Source organism: Diospyros lotus, chromosome 14, assembly GCF_014633365.1.
Source record: "Diospyros lotus cultivar Yz01 chromosome 14, ASM1463336v1, whole genome shotgun sequence".
Classification (NCBI taxonomy): Eukaryota; Viridiplantae; Streptophyta; class Magnoliopsida; order Ericales; family Ebenaceae; genus Diospyros; species Diospyros lotus.
In genome coordinates, this window is record NC_068351.1 from 36,180,352 (window position 1) to 36,200,148 (window position 19,797).

The following is a 19,797-nucleotide window of genomic DNA, read 5'->3' on the forward strand; positions in this document are numbered from 1 at the left end:
ATCCTTGTGATGTGATTTTCACATGACACCCCAACTTTTGATATAATATTTCACAGCTATAGACCTATATACCCTTTCCCATCAATTATTAAACAAAATATTTTCATACAAGTCTTCGTTACAATACAATAAATTTTAAGTTAAGAGATATTTAAAAATATTTTAATAAATAATTTATTAAAATATTTTAATTATTAGAGCACTAATAATAATATCACATGTAATTATACTCCAAAAACGTATGGAGACATTTACAAATATCTTAAAAATAATTATAAATTTAAATTTTTTACAATACTTAAAAATATCTCAAAAATTAGTATAAATTTATTTTTCACATCTCTCACAATGTCTTCTCTTAAGTCCAACTTATCTCCCCTCTCAACTCAAGCCTGAACCTTTCATTTTTCTTGCACATATATAACCACTTAATCTACATATCATCATATTAATTAATATTGGTGCTTATATTAATTTTATAATATATTTAAGTTTCATTAAAATTATTCTATTATGGCACTTAAGATTTGTCTATTAGGCACTTCATCAAAAGTGTCTTTTTAGAATTATTTTAATGGGACATTTAAAAAAATTTGCCTTATTAGATTTATCTATTAAGATACTTTATCGTCGTGTCTTATTTGAATTATTTTATTGGGGTACTTCTTTAAATTATGCCTTAAAATAATATTTTATAGGACACTTAGATTTGTCTATTATGATACTTAATTGTTATGCCTTATTAGAGTTATTATATTGGAATACTTTTTTAAATTATGTCTTAAAATAATATTTTAAAGGATATTTTTTAACAAATACTCTAAAAAAGATGCCTCAACAAAATAATTACAAACATGTAATGGTAAATTGAATTTATCCTTCTAATATATTAATATTATAAACATGTATTGGTAAATTGTATGTAAAATAGTTAAATAAAAAATGTAAAATAATTATAGAGTAGTCCTAATAAAATTAATATTAAATAATTTCTAGGGACCCGGCCCCTAGAAATTTTGGAAAAATTATATATATATATATTAAATAAAATTAATATTTTATTCTATCTTTAGTTAGATAAATAAAAATAAATAATACATATTTCTCTTTATAAAAACTATTTATTTTAATAGTAAGAGCAATTTTTTAATCTCATCTTCAAACAATTTAGAACAACAAATACACCTAAAAATTTGTTTGCACTCATGATAAAGACCCCTACATCTCTTTGTACTAACAAATAAACAATTAAATTAATCAAATCTCCTTAACTTAATTTTAAGGTCATTATTCCTCTCATTTTGTTTCAATTTATTAGTCTTTTTTATTTTAATTTATTTTTACATTTCTCTTTTCTGGTTGTTGATTTTTTATGGATGATTTATATATATTGAATTTTTAAATGAAAAAATTAAATTTATTTGGCTCATAAAAGCATGAAAAAATTAAATTTCTATTTGGTATACTTTTATTTTATATTATTTACCTTACATAAATGAAATATCAATTATGTGTTAATTAGAGTTTCCCCTTTTAATCAAAATCAAATATATTTGTATACGATTTCTTATACATGCCTTGGCCGCCACAACTTTAACCCTCTTCTTGTTCCGCCCCTGTACATATACATATGTATATATGCATATTCTCTAATGTTTGTTTATTAAAGCATAAACATACGGAATTTCTAGCGAGGAAGTATGAAGCATGATGACTAGAAATATAAAAATTTTAATTAGAATAAAAACAAATACCAAATGATGATGAGCAGACAAAAGTCACTCTTATCATTTTAAATGCATTTTGATATTTGAAACTGATTTCTTTCAATCTAGAATTCTGGAATTAATATCTTGTTTCAGATTCAATTACAAAAGATAAAACACAGGAAATATTAAAACCCAACTAATCATTTATTAAATGTTGATGAACTTTCTTGATTCGTTCCTCCGAACAAAAGAAAAAAAAAGAAAGGGTTTTTCTTCATTTCTTAGAACTATTTTCTTCATTATTAGAGGTTGAAACTGATTAGAAGAAGAAAATAAAATATAGGAACAAATAATTAAACCTCAATAAAGTGATGAACTATAAATTGTTGACAGGTATTAAACCATCTCAAGTTCAAAGAAGCTCCTAAATTCAATATGCGTCTCAAGGAACTGGAACGCATAGCCTGTAACCATTTATATGCCATATATGTATGTATGCACCAATAGAGATACAGTATTTGTAATTCTTTTAGAGGAGCAATATTGCTTCTAATTTCTCTGTTTTCTGGTTTCATCTTCAATCTTATTCAAGCTTTCAATAGGCAGGCTGGCACTACGTGATTGGTATAAAATATAGGTATAAGTTAACGGTGCTGTACTTGAGATTTTGGGGCCTTAAAAATGGGCCCTTGAATTGTAGTGTACATTTAAATTTTATTCTTTTATAATAAAATATTAAAAAAATAAATAAATATTCATACCATATCAAAGAATAAAATATAATTTTTCAAAATGATCAATTAAAAACTACTCTTTTTACAATTTTGAAGTTAAAAATATTAATCAAATTAATATAATCAAATTGTTCGAGCATTTTTTTTAATAGACAACACAATCTATCCATTCAATCTATCACATAGTATATCCCAAAAGGTTAGCTATTGTGCACGTGTTTTAGTCCATTGTCTGATCAACTAATACAATATTTTAATCTATTTATGTATTGTAATTAATCCTAACTTTTATACAACACTAAATCAACAACATCAACAAATATATATATATATATGTATAACGAGTTTAGGGTTGAACAGGAACCAAACCCAATTGGTTGTGGTATTATAAAAGTGTTAAAATAAAAAATAATTATTGAATCTCAACTATAATAAGGAAAAGTATTGATTTATATAGGTATTTTTGAGAGAGAAAAAGAGAGAGTGCAAGAGAGAGAAATGTTAGGTATTCTGTAAATTTTGGAGAATGAGAGACTTTATACAGGCGCAAAATTATCATTTTAAAATAGGAGTAAAATGGTCAATTTATTCCCAAATTTATGGACCTCTAAATTGACAAAATTTTTGGGCCCTGAGACAACAACAGTCTCTTGGGCCACACTATAGGTCCGGGCTGTAAGTTAATCTCTAACAAAAGCTTATATTTTCTCTCTTAGTCACGTCATTATCATAGTTTAGGTGATTGGAGGACTTATATTCTAGGTATATGCTGGGACCAGTGAATGTAGCAATTGTTCCCCCCCGGGCTCTCCATGAAATGGATGAATGTGTAAATCGTGGATGGTTGTCCTATATATATAAATTAGATAAAAAATAATTATAGGTTGGTCCAAAGTACGTTAATTAATATATGACAATAATCAAATGGTCACGTGGTCCAATATGCAATCGTTTCGAATATTTTTGTACAAATTTAAACGCAGGTGGTCCAATGAATATAAGGATGCCAACTAATTTTTGACAATTTTAATTGAAAACCTGAATATTTTTTTATGAGTGGGCATATCCTGAAACTTTAACAATTATTGAGTAGAGTACCAAGAGTTGTTTGACAATTTTATCCTTTTTCTGGAGAAGAAGTTTAATTATGGTAATTATACATCAATGTGTATTACCGAAAGTATAATTATAATGAGGTGACTAAAGACGTAGCTAGTCTTTAATTAATCAGAATTACAAATATTGTATTCTTATTGCTGCTTCAATGCCATATAACATGGTTACGTACACTGATGCATTTCCAGTTCCAACTTATATGCACATAAATTTAAGCCATATAGATCACGTATAAACTCATATTAATTAGAAAGTCTTCCACAATATTGTATATGTTGGACCACGCATTCCATGTAAGTATCTTCTCTTATATACAAAATGACTGAGGAAACTAAATTATATATGTAAAGAAAATCTTCACGTGCATAAACATGAAAAATGATAATCTTGAAATAATCCCAACTTTCATAGGTCCAGATGTATGTATATTGATGGATAAACATACAAAATTTCTAACAAGCAAGTATTAAGCATGATATATGTATATTTAGATTGATGCCTCAAACTTGAACCAATTTTGTAGAGTTTGAGGTCCTAAATTTTTTATGCTAGCTATATGTCGGAGGCCAGTGGATGTTAGGATTTATTTTAAAATTATCAATATTGGTTACATTTGTGGACTTGGAAGCATATCCTTTCTTATGTTTTTTTGTTTCCCTTTGATTTTCTTCTCTGTGTATCTAGATCCTGTTTCTTATTATTAATCTGTCCACATGATCAGCTTTTGATTTTTCAACACGGATATATTGCTCATAACTTGATAACATAGGATGTTAAAATAACACGTGCATGGCATACTATGAGCGAGAGGGTGAATTCAATCATCAAATTGCTGGAGTAGATTTCTTGTTTTCTTAAAGTCTTTTTAACACATATTGGGTGGTCCAAACTCCAAACTGGCAAATTCAAACCATCCATGGAAAATTAATGTTCTTGATAAATCATATTTTGTTTTTGTTGAAAATTTGGCTAGCAAAGAGAACCAAAGTGAAACCCATGTGAATAAAGTGTCCTTAGAAGCTAGCCTGCGAATGTGGTGTGTGGAGAACCTTTATGGAGTGCATTAGATAAACCATTAGTCAATATGTTATTATCTATATATCTGTATGCATTTGTAACAATAATTTGATTGAAATTGGAAAAATAGATAGCAAGTCCATTATTTTATAATTACGAGCTTTATTTATGCTCTATAAGGATCTCAAACTGTTATCCTTATAATTTATTTCTAACAACAAGTACTCAAATAAACTATCTAGATAAATAGTTGGCACTAAACCACACTAACAATCCTTGCCTTCTTGAGTCTTGCTTCTTTAACTTGGTGTGAATATGAAGCTTTGACAATCTTCAACTTCAAGAGTGGGACATTAATTAGAGCCGTACACCTCTCGAAGCTAGAAGTGATATTGATATGTACAAAAAAATAAAATAAAAAAAGTTAGCATAGGAAATGGAGATGTCAATATAGATTTGGTCATTTTATTTGATTTAAGTTTATTTATTCTCTTTAGATAATATTAGTGGATATTAGTGGGTTAGTTTGTTGTTAGTGCTTTTTTATTTTTTAGCTTAGTGGATTTGTTGAAGTCTATTTAATAGGCGCTTGAATTGTATTAGTTATTATGAAAAATGAAAAAAATTATCTCTCTCTCTCTTGAATCTTTCTCCTACGACTTCTCTGCTCTTCTTTTCACTGTAATTTGCAGCAGGTTTCCTTCTCCCTAAATTCTGTCCCTATCAGATACCAACATAGCTTTTAGGTAATCCCTATACAGCCAGAGGATCAAAAAGAATCACGTATACATTGTCGTTGCAAACTTTCTCAAATTTGAACAAACTTGTTGGTGCGTTTCCTGCAGACCCATATGCTGCGATGATCCATGATTCAACTGTGTTATCATAGTGACTAATAGTCCAAGCATTTGAGGATTTTCTACAACGTTGACCACCGAAATGGATGTTCAAATTAGTGGACTCGTAGACACCAGTGCCTACTTCATAGTTGTAATTGGCGTGATAGAATAGCATTTGCTGACCTAGTGATGAATCTGTTCGGCATATAGACCACCACCGTGTCCAGTGAAGTCTAGTACGAGGTAGTATTCGGTGCTGGTGACGACCTTGTTGCGAGAGGAGTCATACAAGGGCTCAGGATAATCGGCCATCAAAGGGTTTGCGAGGAAGGAAAAGGAGAAGGAAAGAGAATACAAGTACTAGTGAGCTTTTCATTTTGTTGATGTTTTTCATTGTTTTTTTTTTTTTTTGGATTGGTAGAAAATTAACCCCGAGTGGCTTGAATTTATACAGATGGAAGATGAGTTGAAATCTAATTATTATCAGATCAATTTATTATCCGAGGTACGGCGAAAGTAGCATCTATTATGTTTTTATTTTTATTTTTTTTCACTTGTCTGGCTGCCCATGAGATGGATCAATGGATAAAATGTGTATGGCAGTTCTATATAATATAAATTAAATAAAAAAAGAAATAAGGTGGTCCAAAGTACATTAATTTATATACGACAAAATGATCAAATAGGATAGGAAGATGCCACTTTCTATTGAAGTTTAATTGTTCAGGTAGACATTAAAGCTGAGTTGAATTTATAGAGCTTGAAGAAGTGTCAAGGTATGTATATTAATGTATGCATGCAAAATATATATACATTGTTAGGATTTATGACTCAAAATGTATTGGATCAAATAATTTGGGTTTGGGCCGCGGGTTCATGCAGCCCAATAAGCCCAGCTCTTGCCTTGTTCTCTTCTTGGTTAATTCTAAGTGTGTCATTTGCCCTAAGTATATAAGCTCTCTTTGGGCAATAGAACCGTCACTTCTTGCAAACCCATTTTGTTCACATTGTTACGCAAAAACAAATCTAAGAATCGAGAAAGAACAGATCTAATAAGCAATATCGGAAGAAGAACTTGAAGATCACACAGGTAGGAAACACAAGGTAAAATCCATTATTATTCCCTATGTGTGTATCACATGTTTACTGATTTACTTGGGAGAGAGAATTGTGAGTTTATGAGTGCTGGGATTGCTTGGGTTTTATGGAGCAATGTATTATGATTTTTGCATTTGTAGAGTTTATGCTTTTTGATCTTGATGTATTGTTCTAGTTTTTCCATAGGAGCTTAAGAGAGGTTTTTGTGTCTCTTGGAGTAATCGATTCTGTAAATCTCTTGTATATATATTTCTAGTGGATTGACTAGAGGCAGAGCCTCTGCCGTGAGTAGGATCTTTTGATCCGAACATGTATATGCTGCGTTCTTTATTTTCTGTTGTGTGCATGGTGTAGTGGTGTTGCATTCATTTTCGATTTTGTTTGGTTATTCATTTTGGATATTGGTACTGCCAAATCTGGTTGTATGTTTAGTTCACAGATTTCTCAATAAGTGGTATCAGAGCCACTCGAGGGCGAACCAGATCCATCAGCGATCTGATCCGAGAACTTGATCTTGAAGGCGATCGGTAAGATCTGAAAGGTCGCGTAGTTTAAGGAAGATCAGAGGTTGTAATCGGCCTCTGATTCTGTAAGTATTTGGTATCCTTTGATTTCTTTGTTCGATAAGATATCTTGGATTGATTTTTTATGATATCCTTTTTTTCTTGCTGTTCTTGTTGATTTTGTTTATGAGATTTGTTCATTGCTATTGATTTCTTGCTATTCTTGAACATAGTTAGGATTGTAGCGAGCAGGTTTATTTTGTCGTAATCTTTATTGTGTTCTTGAATTTTTTTTAAAATCAAGATAGGATTTGGAGAGACAGTTCTGTAGTTTCTAGACTGGGTTATTTCTTTCAATCATTTACTGTTGCTACTGTTTTCTGTTTACTGTCGTTTCTGTTTACTTCCTGTTGCAAGTGTATATCACTTGATTGTTTCTAAGAAATTAGTTAGGTTGATTGTATTGCTTAGTGTTCTTTGAAGCGTTGCAATCTGATCCCTATACTGTTCTTGTGGTTGTGATTTTTTCCTTGTTGTCTGTGTTCTATGTACACTGTTCATCCTGTGTTATTCTTGTTCCATTTTGTGTTGTTGTTGGTCTTTTGTTTTCTTTGCAAGAACATAACCAAAGATGGCACCTATGAAGATGGAACTTGAAAAGTTCGATGGTCACAGTGACTTTGGGCTGTGGTAACAGAAAATGAAGGCCATTTTGGTCCAAAATCGATGCTTAAAGGCACTGGTTGTGCCAAAGGATGGAAAGGATAAGGAGGTTACACAACCCTCCATGGAAAGCCGGGAAATGGATAAATTGGCTTATAGCCTTATCATCCTAAACCTAGCTAACAAGGTATTATGACAGGTAAATGGTATGAACATTACTGCAAAGGTATGGTCAAAACTTGAGTCCTTTTACATGGTAAAATCTTTGACTAACAAAATTCATTTGAAAAGAAGATTGTTTGGTTTTAAAATGGACTCCTCAAAGTCTTTAGAAGAAAATTTATATGACTTTAATGTAATTACCATAGGTCTGGCTAACATAGATGAGGTAATATCAGATGAAAATCAAGCAATTATTCTGTTGAATTTTAGAGATTTAAGAACTACAATAGAATATGGTAGAACTTCTTTAACTCTAGAAGATGTCTTATCAGCCCTAAGATCAAGAGACCTTGAAACTAAGAGTGAACAAAAATCTAGTTTTGTTGAAGGTCTATATGTCAAGGATAAGTCAAATAAGAAATCTTATTCTAGAGGTAAGGGTGAGTCTAAGTCTAAGGGTAAAGAGAATTCAAAACTGGTGACCTGTTGGTTTTGTAAGAAAGAAGGTCATCTTAGGAGAAACTATCCTTCAAGGCAGAAAGAGTGTAAAGAAGAAATAGCAAATCTTTCAAAGGGATGTGAGAGTCGGGACGGGCAGTTTATCTTTGGACTCTAGGCATGAAAAGGCTAGGGCACATTGGTCATAAGAGGACAGTTAGAGTAAAGCATGTTAGGTAAGATTGGATTCGATTAGGTTAGTAACCTAGAGAGTTTTATGAATCCTGTGCTATGGGTTGTAGGTTCCCATAGATGCCTACGTTATGAGTGATTTCCATGGGTTATAGGTTGTTTTCTCTGTCTTTTGGGGTTTGTTCCCATGTCCCTATTTTCTGTCTAGGGCCTAATAATTTTCTTTCCTTTGTTGATAAATATACTGTAAAGATTTTGGGAATTCTTTCTTAGGTGTAAAAGTGAATCTTTTGAGAAGTTTGAGTGGAAAATCTTTGAATATTGAACAAGAAGAAAATTAAGTTTAAAGATCTGATATAGGTCTAGATGTTGGTGTGCCTAGTCTTGTAGAATTAGATGAACCTGAACAAATTGATAATGTAGAGTTTGAGGTGAAAATTTGTCAATCTTAAGGAGAAATCTTAGGAAATTTTCGAGTCTAATGCAAGTCCTAGTGTTAGTCCTGATGCTTTGTTCATAGAAATCTTAATAGAGGTTTTTGTTGTCCATGGTGAGACATGTATCAGTCGAGTCTGTCTCGAGTCAAAAGTTTGAGCAAGCGTTGTCGTTGCTCAATATGCTCACGTTGTAGTTGGGAGAGCTGCAAGGGTCTCTGGTCAAGTCCACTATTTAATTCATTATTGAGTTAAGGTGAAATTTGTGACTCAAAATGTATTGGGTCAAATAATTTGGGTTTGGGCCGCGGGTTTATGCAGCCCAATAAGCTCAGCTCTTGCCTTGTTCTCTTCTTGGTTAATTCCAGCCGTGTCCTTTGCCCTAAGTATATAAGCTCTCTTTGGGCAATAGAACCATCACTTCTTACAAACCCATTTTGTTCACACTGTTACACACAAACATATTTGAGAAACGAGATAGAACAGATCCAAGAAGCAATATCGGAAGAAAAACTTGAAGATCGCAAAGGTAGGAAACGCAAGGTAAAATCCATTCTTATTCCCTGTGTGTGTATCTCATGTTTACTGATTTGCTTGGGAAAGAGAATGGTGAGTTTATGAGTGTTGGGATTGCTCGAATTTTATGGAACAATGTATTTTGATTTTTGCGTTTGTAGAGTTTACGCATTTTGATCTTGATGTATTGTTCTAGTTTTCCCATAGGAGCTTGAGAGAGGTTTTTGTGTTTCTCGGAGTAATCAATTCTTTAAATCTCTTATATATATATTTCTAGTGGATTGAATAGAGGCAGAGTCTCTGTCGTGAATAGGATCTTTTGATCTGAATACATTTATGCTGCGTTCTTTATTTTTTGTTGTGTGCGTGGTGTAGTGGTGTTGCATTTATTTTCAATTTTGTCAGCTATTCGTTTTGAATCTTGATATTGTCGAATCTGATTGTGTGTTTAGTTCACAGATTTCTCAACATATATATATATATATATAATTTTGCTTTGTTTTCTTGGAGGCCATTATTTTTGTCAGCTATATGTTGGGGACCGGTAGAAGTTGAATTGATTTTATGGTTATCAATATTGTTGTCTTGTTGATATTTGTGGACTTGAAATTATATGCTTTCTTATGATTTTTGTTTTCCGTTTTATTTCTTGTCTACCTATCCAGGTCCTATTTCTTGGATTAAAAATCAGTCTGTCCACATCAGGACTACATGCATGATCAGCTTTTGATTTTTCTGTACGGATATATTGCTCATAACTATGTTCTAAATGAATATTATTCATATTTTGATAAGATGTTACCATAAAATAATATGTGACATACCGTGAGTTAAAAAAAAAAAAAAAAACTTCAATCATCTATTTATTATGGAGGAGACTATTTTTGAGGAGATGTCGGGGATCAAGTGAAAGCAACATTTATTTCTTTATCATCAATTTTCACGTGACTTAGGTTCATGATGTATATGTACTATTTATGCATTATGCTTGTTTGTTTTTTTTTCCTTGTCTGACTGTCCATGAAATGGATTATTAATTATTCTTCTTCTAATATTGCCTTTGATTATCCTTCTGATCTATTGCTTAAAATTTGAATTTATTATATTAATATTATAAACATGTATTGGTAAATTGTATGCAAAATAGTTAAATAAAAAATCAATGTGTAAAACGTGTATGGTAGTTCTGTATATATATATATATATATCAACTAAATACAAAATAATTATAAAATGGTCCAACGTATATTATTTTATGTAGGACAAAACAATCAAATGGTTCCAGTTTCTTGAGCTGTGTATTGAATTTACAAGGTTTGGTTTGAGTTTGACTGAGTTTGAATTACATGTCAACAATTAATAGTTCATTTTAGTGAGGTTCAATTATTTGTCCTCATATTTTTTTCTTTTTTTTTCTTTTTTCTAGTGAGTTTCAATTTTAATCTGGTGATGAAGAAAATGGGTCCAACAAACGAAAAGAAGAAATTTTCAAGGAATAAATTTTCATAGAAATTGTCAGAATTTGTTTGCATATAATTCAGTTGATCTAAGAGAGTGGTTGTAGTTAACCTCCTTTTTCTTTTTCTTTCAAAGAAGACATTGTAAATTTATATATCGTTGCTTATAAAGTGTGCAATGTATGATTTGATTAAATAAAAATTTGATTACAAAGACAAGTAGAGACACAAAGAACAATAGAGTAATGTCATGAATACTAATGTTGATGAGGTCATTATAAAGTTTGAGAATTATTTGCTCGTCTTACAATTCTCGGATTTGTAATAATTAAATAATAACAACAACAACAACAACATAACCAGCCTTTATTCCACTATTGATCACGATTTTAAATTTATACAATACAAAGATCTCAAACTGGTATCCTTATAATTTATTTTCAATAACAATAATTGCTTAGTTTAGATAATTTATTTTCAAACTGGTATACTTATAATTTAGATAATTTTCTTTTGATTTTAAAGAACTTTTAATTTTTTTTCCTGAATTCATATTAATTAGTTTCAATTTATCAGGGGCATTCAATTGGGTGCCAATAGACAATAATATAGCAAATTTTATATTTAATTTTTGTTTTATAATAAAATAAATTAAATATAAAACAAAAATTATTTTTACAGCTAAGATGTAGAATCATTAGATCGACCAAATATTGATGCACTAGACACATATTTATATTCTCATAATAAATTATAAATAATTTTCTTAACTGTAAAAATAACGTCAATATATATTTGATGCGGCTAGGTTGGAGTTTAATTTTCATTACGCACAGTCATCTATTCTCCATCACTGTAAATATAGAAATACCGAGAGTGACACTAATTAAATGATATTATTCTACTACGTACATTATATGATTTTCTAATTGAGCCACCTTTATAGTGCTTGAATTAAGTAAAATTAAATATGAAAAAAATACAAAATAAATGGTAAGCACTTGTTAACAATGTTAGTAATGGAAAGCAAATATATAATATATATATATATGGATAAAGAGATAAGGTTCTTCAATCAATCTAATGAATTATGAACCATATATCCCCCAAAAGGTGACATATAATTGTACCTCACCAATGTTAAAACGTGAACCATATATATATACATATATATAATACAAAGGACAGCCATTTTTCTTTTTTGAGTTGCAACTTGCAATTGCAAGGATAACCATTCAAAAGCTAATGTGGTGCACCAAAGTTGACACCATTTTGGTGTAAATGAAAAAACATCTACACTAAATTTTTTTATTATTATTTTTTTTTTTTACATTTCAACTTATTCAACACCAAATTTCTGTAAAAATATTAATTAATTTATTTGATATAAAATATTATTTGCATATAATTACTCAAAATATATTTAATATTATACTCATTTTAAAGATGTCAATGAAATACTTTTAATAATATATTTTTTATTAATTAAATTGTATAGATGTATTAAATTGTTTAAAGAGCAGAAGGGGAAAAAATTATTATAGTTAAATGTAGAGAGTTAAAAATGAAAATTTGAAAAATTTGTGTAATTTAGTGTTAGCTACAGTACTACATAGAACACCAAATGAAAAATCTGTGATTTGTCAACAGATAATCTTGATCGTTTTAGTATTCGTGTTTGTCGACATTCAGAATTAGTTGACCGTGATTCGTAGACCCGCAATAACGAAATAAGTCAAAACGCAAAGAAGGGAAACAAAATAAAACGTACACGGGAAATTTTTATATGATTCAGTCAGAATAATGCCTACTCTACAACTATTCTCTAAATATTCCGATAGAGTAACAATATATCATTTTTGTTGTTATTTTTTATACAAAGGTTTTCGACCTCTATTTATAGTGAGAGGTGTTTACAATTGCGTAAAATCTAAAAATAGAAAGATGACATCATGGAGATAAGATGTTCTTATCAATTTCATAAAATTAAAAGTGAATTCTATATTATCATGAATCTAGTTTCCCTCAGATAAAATAGATGAGTCACTTTCTTATATTATTTCGCGATTTTGTTGTCATACAAGTTGAAGGATTAAGTCAACAAACTGAAAATATTGCTGAGAGCTCGTCGATTAAGGTAGTAAACTAAGAGTATTGTTAGAATCTCGTTTCATTGAAGCAAACAGTAGACGTGTGGGAAAGATAAAAGATAAATCATAAATTGTGGCTTTTAACTCAGCTTAAAACTAGAATCTAACTCGCTATTAGATTGAATATGGATAATCTTACAAACAGTGGACGTGTGGGAAAGATTAGGTGGCTCAACAATAATAGAGATGGTACAAGATGATTAAACATGATTGACATAGAGGTCAACAATCTAATGGATTATAATGACATGTCACGTTGGGACAGGCATAATAATTAATTAATTAATCTTCCTGAAAAAGACTGGAACATGGACACGCATGCCTCTGTAGTCTGTACGTTCTCTGCATATCCTCGTGATGTGATTTTCACATTACACCCAACTTTTGATATAATATTTCACAGCTATAGAAGTTTTGTCTATATTTACATAAATTACTTTCAATTTTTATAATTTTAACACCTATATACCCTTTTCCATCAATTATTAAACAAAATATTTTCATACAAGTCTTCATTACACTACAATAAATTTTATATTAAAAGATATTTAAAAATATTTTAATAAATAATTTATTAAGACATTTTAACTATTAAAGTACTAATAATAATATCGTGTGTAATTATACTCCAAAAATGTATTAAGACATTTATAAATATCTTAAAAATAATTATAAATTTAAATTTTTTGCAATCCTTAAAAATATCTCAAAAATTAGTATAAATTTATTTTTCATATCCTTCACAATGCATTCTCTTAAGTCCAGTTTATCTCAAGCCCGAACCTTTCATTCTTCTTGCACATATGTAACCACTTAATCTATATATCATCTTATTAATTAATATATGTGTCTATATTAATTTTATAATACATTTAAGTTTCATTAAAATTATTTTATTAGGGCACTTAAGATTTGTCTATTAGGCACTTCATAAAAAATGTCTCATTAGAATTATTTTAATGGGGCACTTCAAAAATTTTGTCCTATTAGATTTGTCTATTAAAACACTTTATCGTCGTGTCTCATTAAAATTATTTTATTGGGGTATTTCTTTAAATTATGCCTTAAAATAATATTTTATAAGACACTTAGATTTGTCTATTATGGTACTTAATTGTTGTGCTTTATTAGAGTTATTGTATTGGAATATTTTTTTAAATTGTGCCTTAAAATAATATTTTAAAATATATTTTTTAACAAGTACTCCAAAAAAGTGCCTCAACAAAATAATTACAAACATGTATTGGTAAATTGAATTTATCCTTCTAATATATTGCTTAAAATTTGAATTTATTATATTAATATCATAAACATGTATTGGTAAATTGTATGTAAAATAGTTAAATAAAAAATGTAAAATAATTATAGAGTAGTCCAACGTACATTAATTTATGTAGAGCAAAACAATCAAATGATTATAATTTTTTGAGCTACAGATTGAATTTACGGGGTTTAGAGGGTTTGGGATCAAGGAAATTAAGGAGAAGGCAACAGAGTACCAGTTCTAGTGAGCTCTCCATTTTGTTGATATTTTTCAAGGTTTTTTTTTTTTTGATGGATAGAGAGAATCAAAATTGAGTGGCTTGAAAGAGATGGAAGTCCAAGATGAGTGGAAATGAAATTATGAGCAGATCAATTTGTTGTGGAGGACACTGTGTTTTTAAAGAAAATCTTTAATATTTTATATTGTATACAACTTAACCGTTCAAATTATGACATATATCATAAATTTTTATTTTTTATTAAATAAAAGTAACCTTTATTTCTCAATCTTCAATTTTCACTTCACTTGGATTCAAAAATCATATATGTACGTTCTTCCTACGCATTATTATAGTTTTTTTTTTTTACCCTTGTCCGGCAGCCCATAAAGTGGATCAATGTTTAAAACGTGTATGACAGTTCAATATAATATACTGTGTAAAATGTTTAATGGTGGTCCCAATTAGTACAATAATTTATATACGACAAAAAATGATCAAATAGGGTAGATATATGGTACAATAATTTTGAAGTCGTTTGTCCATATTTACACGCAGGTGGATGCGAATTTCCATTGAAGTTTAATTGGATAGGTAGAAATCAATGCTGGGTGGATTGAATTTATAGAGTTTGAAGAAGTGTCACGGTATGCATGCAGAAGAAAATTATTATAAAATCAATTTTTCTTTTTTTTTTTTTTGTTTTGTTTTGTTTTGGAGGTTAGTATTTTTGTAAGAGAGCTATATGGGGGCGACCAATTGAAAGCAGCATTTATTTCCCTGTCACCAATTTTCACGTGACTTAGTTACAGAACTACCGTACACATTTTACACATTGATGTACTATTTAACTATTTTACATACAATTTACCAATACATGTTTTACACATTAATGTAATAAATTCAAATTTTGAACAGTATGTCGGTAGGATAATCATAGGCAACATTAAATATGAAAAAAATACAAAATAAATATGAAAAAAATATTTAATCAGTGGTTGAATTAAGTAAAGTTAAATATGAAAAAAATACAAAATAAATGGTAAGCACTTGCTAACAATGTTAGTAATGAAAAGCAAATATATAATATATATGGATAGAGAGATAAGGTCCTTCAATCAATCTAATGAATTAAGTAAAATTAAATATGAAGAAAATACAAAATAAATGGTAAGCACTTGTTAACTAGACCATCTGGGCCCAACCTGGGCCCTCTCTCTCGGCCCATCCCTCGGTCTAATATGGCCCCTCCCTCTCGACCCAACACCATCAAGCCACCCGTACCCTTATTCCCTCGCCTTTCGCTTCCTTGTACTCCCACAATCACCTTTTCTCATAATTCATCATGGTCGTCCCTCTACCTGACGGCTTTCGCCTTCCCAACACTTTGGAGCCTTATGATAATACCATCGACCCTCAGGACCATCTCACCATATTTAGTGCCGCCATGTTGCTAAGCGGAAGCTCGAACCCGATCATGTGCAGATCCTTTCCTAGCACCTTGAGGAAGTCAACCATGTTGTGGTTCTCATCCCTAAAGCCGAACTCCATCCACGACTTCCCCGAGCTAGCCACTCACTTCCTCACTCATTTTTCTACTAGCCAAGCTCATCATAAGACATCAGCCAGTCTTATCAACTTGAAGCGAGGCGAACACAAGCCACTACGTGCATCCATGAACAGGTTCTTTCAAGAGGCCTTTCAGATCAAGGATCTCAATCCATCGATCTCCTTACATGCCATCATGGCCAGATTGAGAGTAGGCCCCTTCGTCGACTCACTAGCCCGAAAGCCTCCTGCCGTCCTAGATGATTTCAGGACACGTGCAGCATGATACATTAACATGGAGGAAGCCTCAACTGCCCGATGCAACGAAGCTAAGCTACAAGCACGACCGCAACTGGTTCCTTAGTCGGGACCTCCCACTAGGCATCAACACAACCCTGGGAGGGACTCTTACCGAAAATAAGAAAACTGAGATCACAACAAAGGGCGGAGAGAACCACCCCGGGCCCCCGAACCACCTCGGCTATACTACAATGCATATACCCCCTCACAACCAGGCAAGATCAGATTTTTCAGGAGGTCTACAACGCCAGGGTCATCCCTTTCCCTGATATCAGCGAGCAACGACCCTCTCGTGGCAATACCGACACCAACAAGCGGTGTGATTACCACCGTATGTTTGGGCATACGACCAAAGAATATGTTTCCCTAAAGGACCAAATAGAACCCCTGGTCAGGGAAGGTTACCTATGCCACTATATTTATAGACCGAACCGAAGGAGCCGCAACCCTCAAAGACGGCCCCAAGCAAGCAACAGGCAAAACTCCTAGCTACTCCCTGGGAATCCAGTAGCCGAGGTCATCGACACCATCTCTGGAGGTTTCGTAGGCCAGGGAGAATTGAGCTTAATAAGGAAACAACACCTCTGGGCAGTAATGTCAATAGATAGCACCTAGAGGAAGTCGAAGAAGATGGCCTGACACCCCACAATATCCTTCACTGATAAGGACTTTGAAGGTATTGATAAAAATCTCGATGATCCCATGGTATTCTCGGTTGTTGCTGCGAACTTCTTTGTAAAGAAAATCCTTGTGGATCAGGGCGGCTCGACTAACCCGTTATACCTGTCGACCCTAAAGAAAATGGGTATCCCTAAAAAGGAGCTAAGACCATTCCACGGGAATTTGATTGGTTTTTTTGGAGAACAGGTAAGCGTCAGGGGTTACGTTGACTTATTAACTTCATTCGGGACAGCTCCCCTCGTCAAAACAATCCGCATCTAGTATCTAGTCATTGACTGCCAGACATCGTACAACACACTTCTTGGCTGCACCTCTCTCAACAACTTGGGCGCAATAGTATCCACTCCCTATCTGGCTATGAAATTCCCAGTGTTAGATACCAATGTCGGAGTTGTTCACGCCAACCAGAAAGAGGCTCGACAATGCTACCATGATAGCCTTAGGGTTCGGGGCCCCGAGCTCAGCAAGGACGATAAAGGAAACAGAACCCCCGGAAGCAGTAGTCAAACAGTAGGAACAAATAGCCAAGCCCCACACCCTAGCATGCGTCTGACGACGCTAGATTAGCAAAGCCATCCATTAGATAGCCGTTGCTAACCCGTAAAAGAACTCCACCCCAAAGTCCCAGGCCCCCACTCATAGTAGATCGCGCATGACAAACCTACCTCACCAGATCACTAACAACATCGATAGCGGAGTTTGCCACCTGGCTGAACCCACGAGGAAACCTCTGCCCATACCATAAAACGCGATCGATGCGTAGACATACCATAGCTAAGCAACCATCTTTTTAGGGACTCACTGTTATAATACACTTCACTAAATCAAAGACAGTTGCTTCCACTTAATACTTATTATGTCTTCACACAGGCACAACAAACCTTGGATCACCCCAGCCCCACTTGACCCACTCAACGCAAGACAGAGTCATTTGCAATCTAGGCCCACCTAGTACTCACATCAACAAAGATAGACATTCAAACAAACCACTGGACAAATTGATAGAGTAACGGGGTATTCCAAGGCACGCCGGATTTCGAAGTAGACCTCAAGCCCAACCCCATCATTGCTCTAGGCGCCTTGAGTCTGTCTTAGCTTTATCGAGCCATACCTTGTATCAGACAGACGCACAAGACCTCGAGTCTACCTTGATTCGATCCTTAATATCGTGCCTTGTAGAAAATAGGCACATAGAACCTTGAGTCCACCTCGGTTCGATTCCTAAAGTCATGCCTTGTAGCAAATAGGTGCACAGGACCTCGAGTCTACCTTGGTCCGATCCCTAAAGTAGTGCCTTGTAGCAAACAGGCACGTCAGACCTCGAGTCCACCTCGGTTCGATCCCTAAAATTGTGCCTTGTAGCAAATAGGCACGTCGGACCTCAAGTCTACCTCGGTCTTGTCCCTAAAGTAACATGCAAGACACAAACAAGAAAATAAGGGACCCATAAGACACATACATTTCATTATGAAATTTACACATGATTACAAGCTTCATATCTGTAGTAATTTTATGTTACACTCGTCTATCACATTACAACCACTACAAGGCACAAACGCCTAAAAACACACCCAAAGTAAAAGCATGGCCAAGCAGCAGCCGTTGTAGGACACATTCCCTTTATAATCATCCGTAACAACTTTTCCCAAAGGCCGCTTGGCAAAGGCTAAAATGTTTTTGTACCGCTTGACATCCTACCCCCAAAGGGGTTGGATTCCGCTAGCCCAGCAGTCGCTCTTGGAAAAAGTCTGAGGAGACCCAACATCCATGCGATGTCGAGATCTCCCACTTTCAATCTTGAAGCTGTCAAATGGCCCCTCGCGTCTGATGTCAAGATCTCATACTTTCAACCTTGGAGCTGTAAAATGGCACCTTGCGTCCAGCCTAGTGATGTTAGCATCAAAGATCAAGGTACTCAGACGCCGGAGCACAGTCCTTACGCTGGAGACAAGCTCCAAGGAAACCACATCACCCATTCTAGGCACGACATGTCTCACCCATCCTAATACTGCTCTTCTAATACCCTGTATTTTATATCAAAGATATTTTAAAAGTTATGGGGTTGAAATAGAATTTAACATAGTTTCGGGCCAAGGTGTAATATCAAAAAATATGAACAAAAAGGCAAGTGTCCATGTGAAAGCAAGTCAAGGGAATCAAAGTTGCCCAAATAAGAAGGATTTGACAAAACCAAGAGATTCACGAAGGTTTGGGGTTAAAAATATGCGATTAGGGGCATCCGGGCCAAAGTGTAGAATATGTAACCTGCCCGAGGAATGTCGAAACGATGAATTTTTTAGAAAATGAATAGTTTGGAAATTATAGGCCTTAGTGGAATTGTTAGAAAATCTAGGGGTATCAAGGTCAGGGGCAAACTGAGGTTCAAAATTATTTGGGGCAATAGTGCAAAAATCAAAACTTCTAGGTGGGAAACCGACCAGTCGCATGTGGCCGCCATCCATCCACCTCTGGCCATTGGGAAGGTCGCCTGGAGGCTCGGGGATAGCCTCCAGGTCATGATTAAGCAATGCACGGTGGCCATTAGCCGGAAAAAGCGACGATGTGATTGGATTTAATAGTGGATGTGATCGAAAATCTGGCTGAGATTTTTAAAGGCTTTTTCTCATGATTTAAGGCTAGTTGAATCATTTGGAGGCTAGATTTGGTGCTCAAGGGATAAGAATGGACAAGATTTGGTGGATTTTGGGGTAAAAAATAGGTATAAATAGGGGTTGAAGGCCGAGGGTTTCAAAAGCAAA

The 19,797-nt window shown here is 33.2% G+C and overlaps 1 long non-coding RNA gene across 1 annotated transcript; it reads left to right on the forward strand.

The window, feature by feature from the left end:
- The first annotated feature begins 6,251 nt into the window (after window positions 1-6,251).
- LOC127790852 (uncharacterized) lies at window positions 6,252-10,310 on the forward strand. Its single transcript, XR_008020834.1, has 2 exons — window positions 6,252-6,519; window positions 6,946-10,310. It is a non-coding gene; the product is annotated as an uncharacterized LOC127790852 (long non-coding RNA).
- The last annotated feature ends 9,487 nt before the right edge of the window (window positions 10,311-19,797 follow it).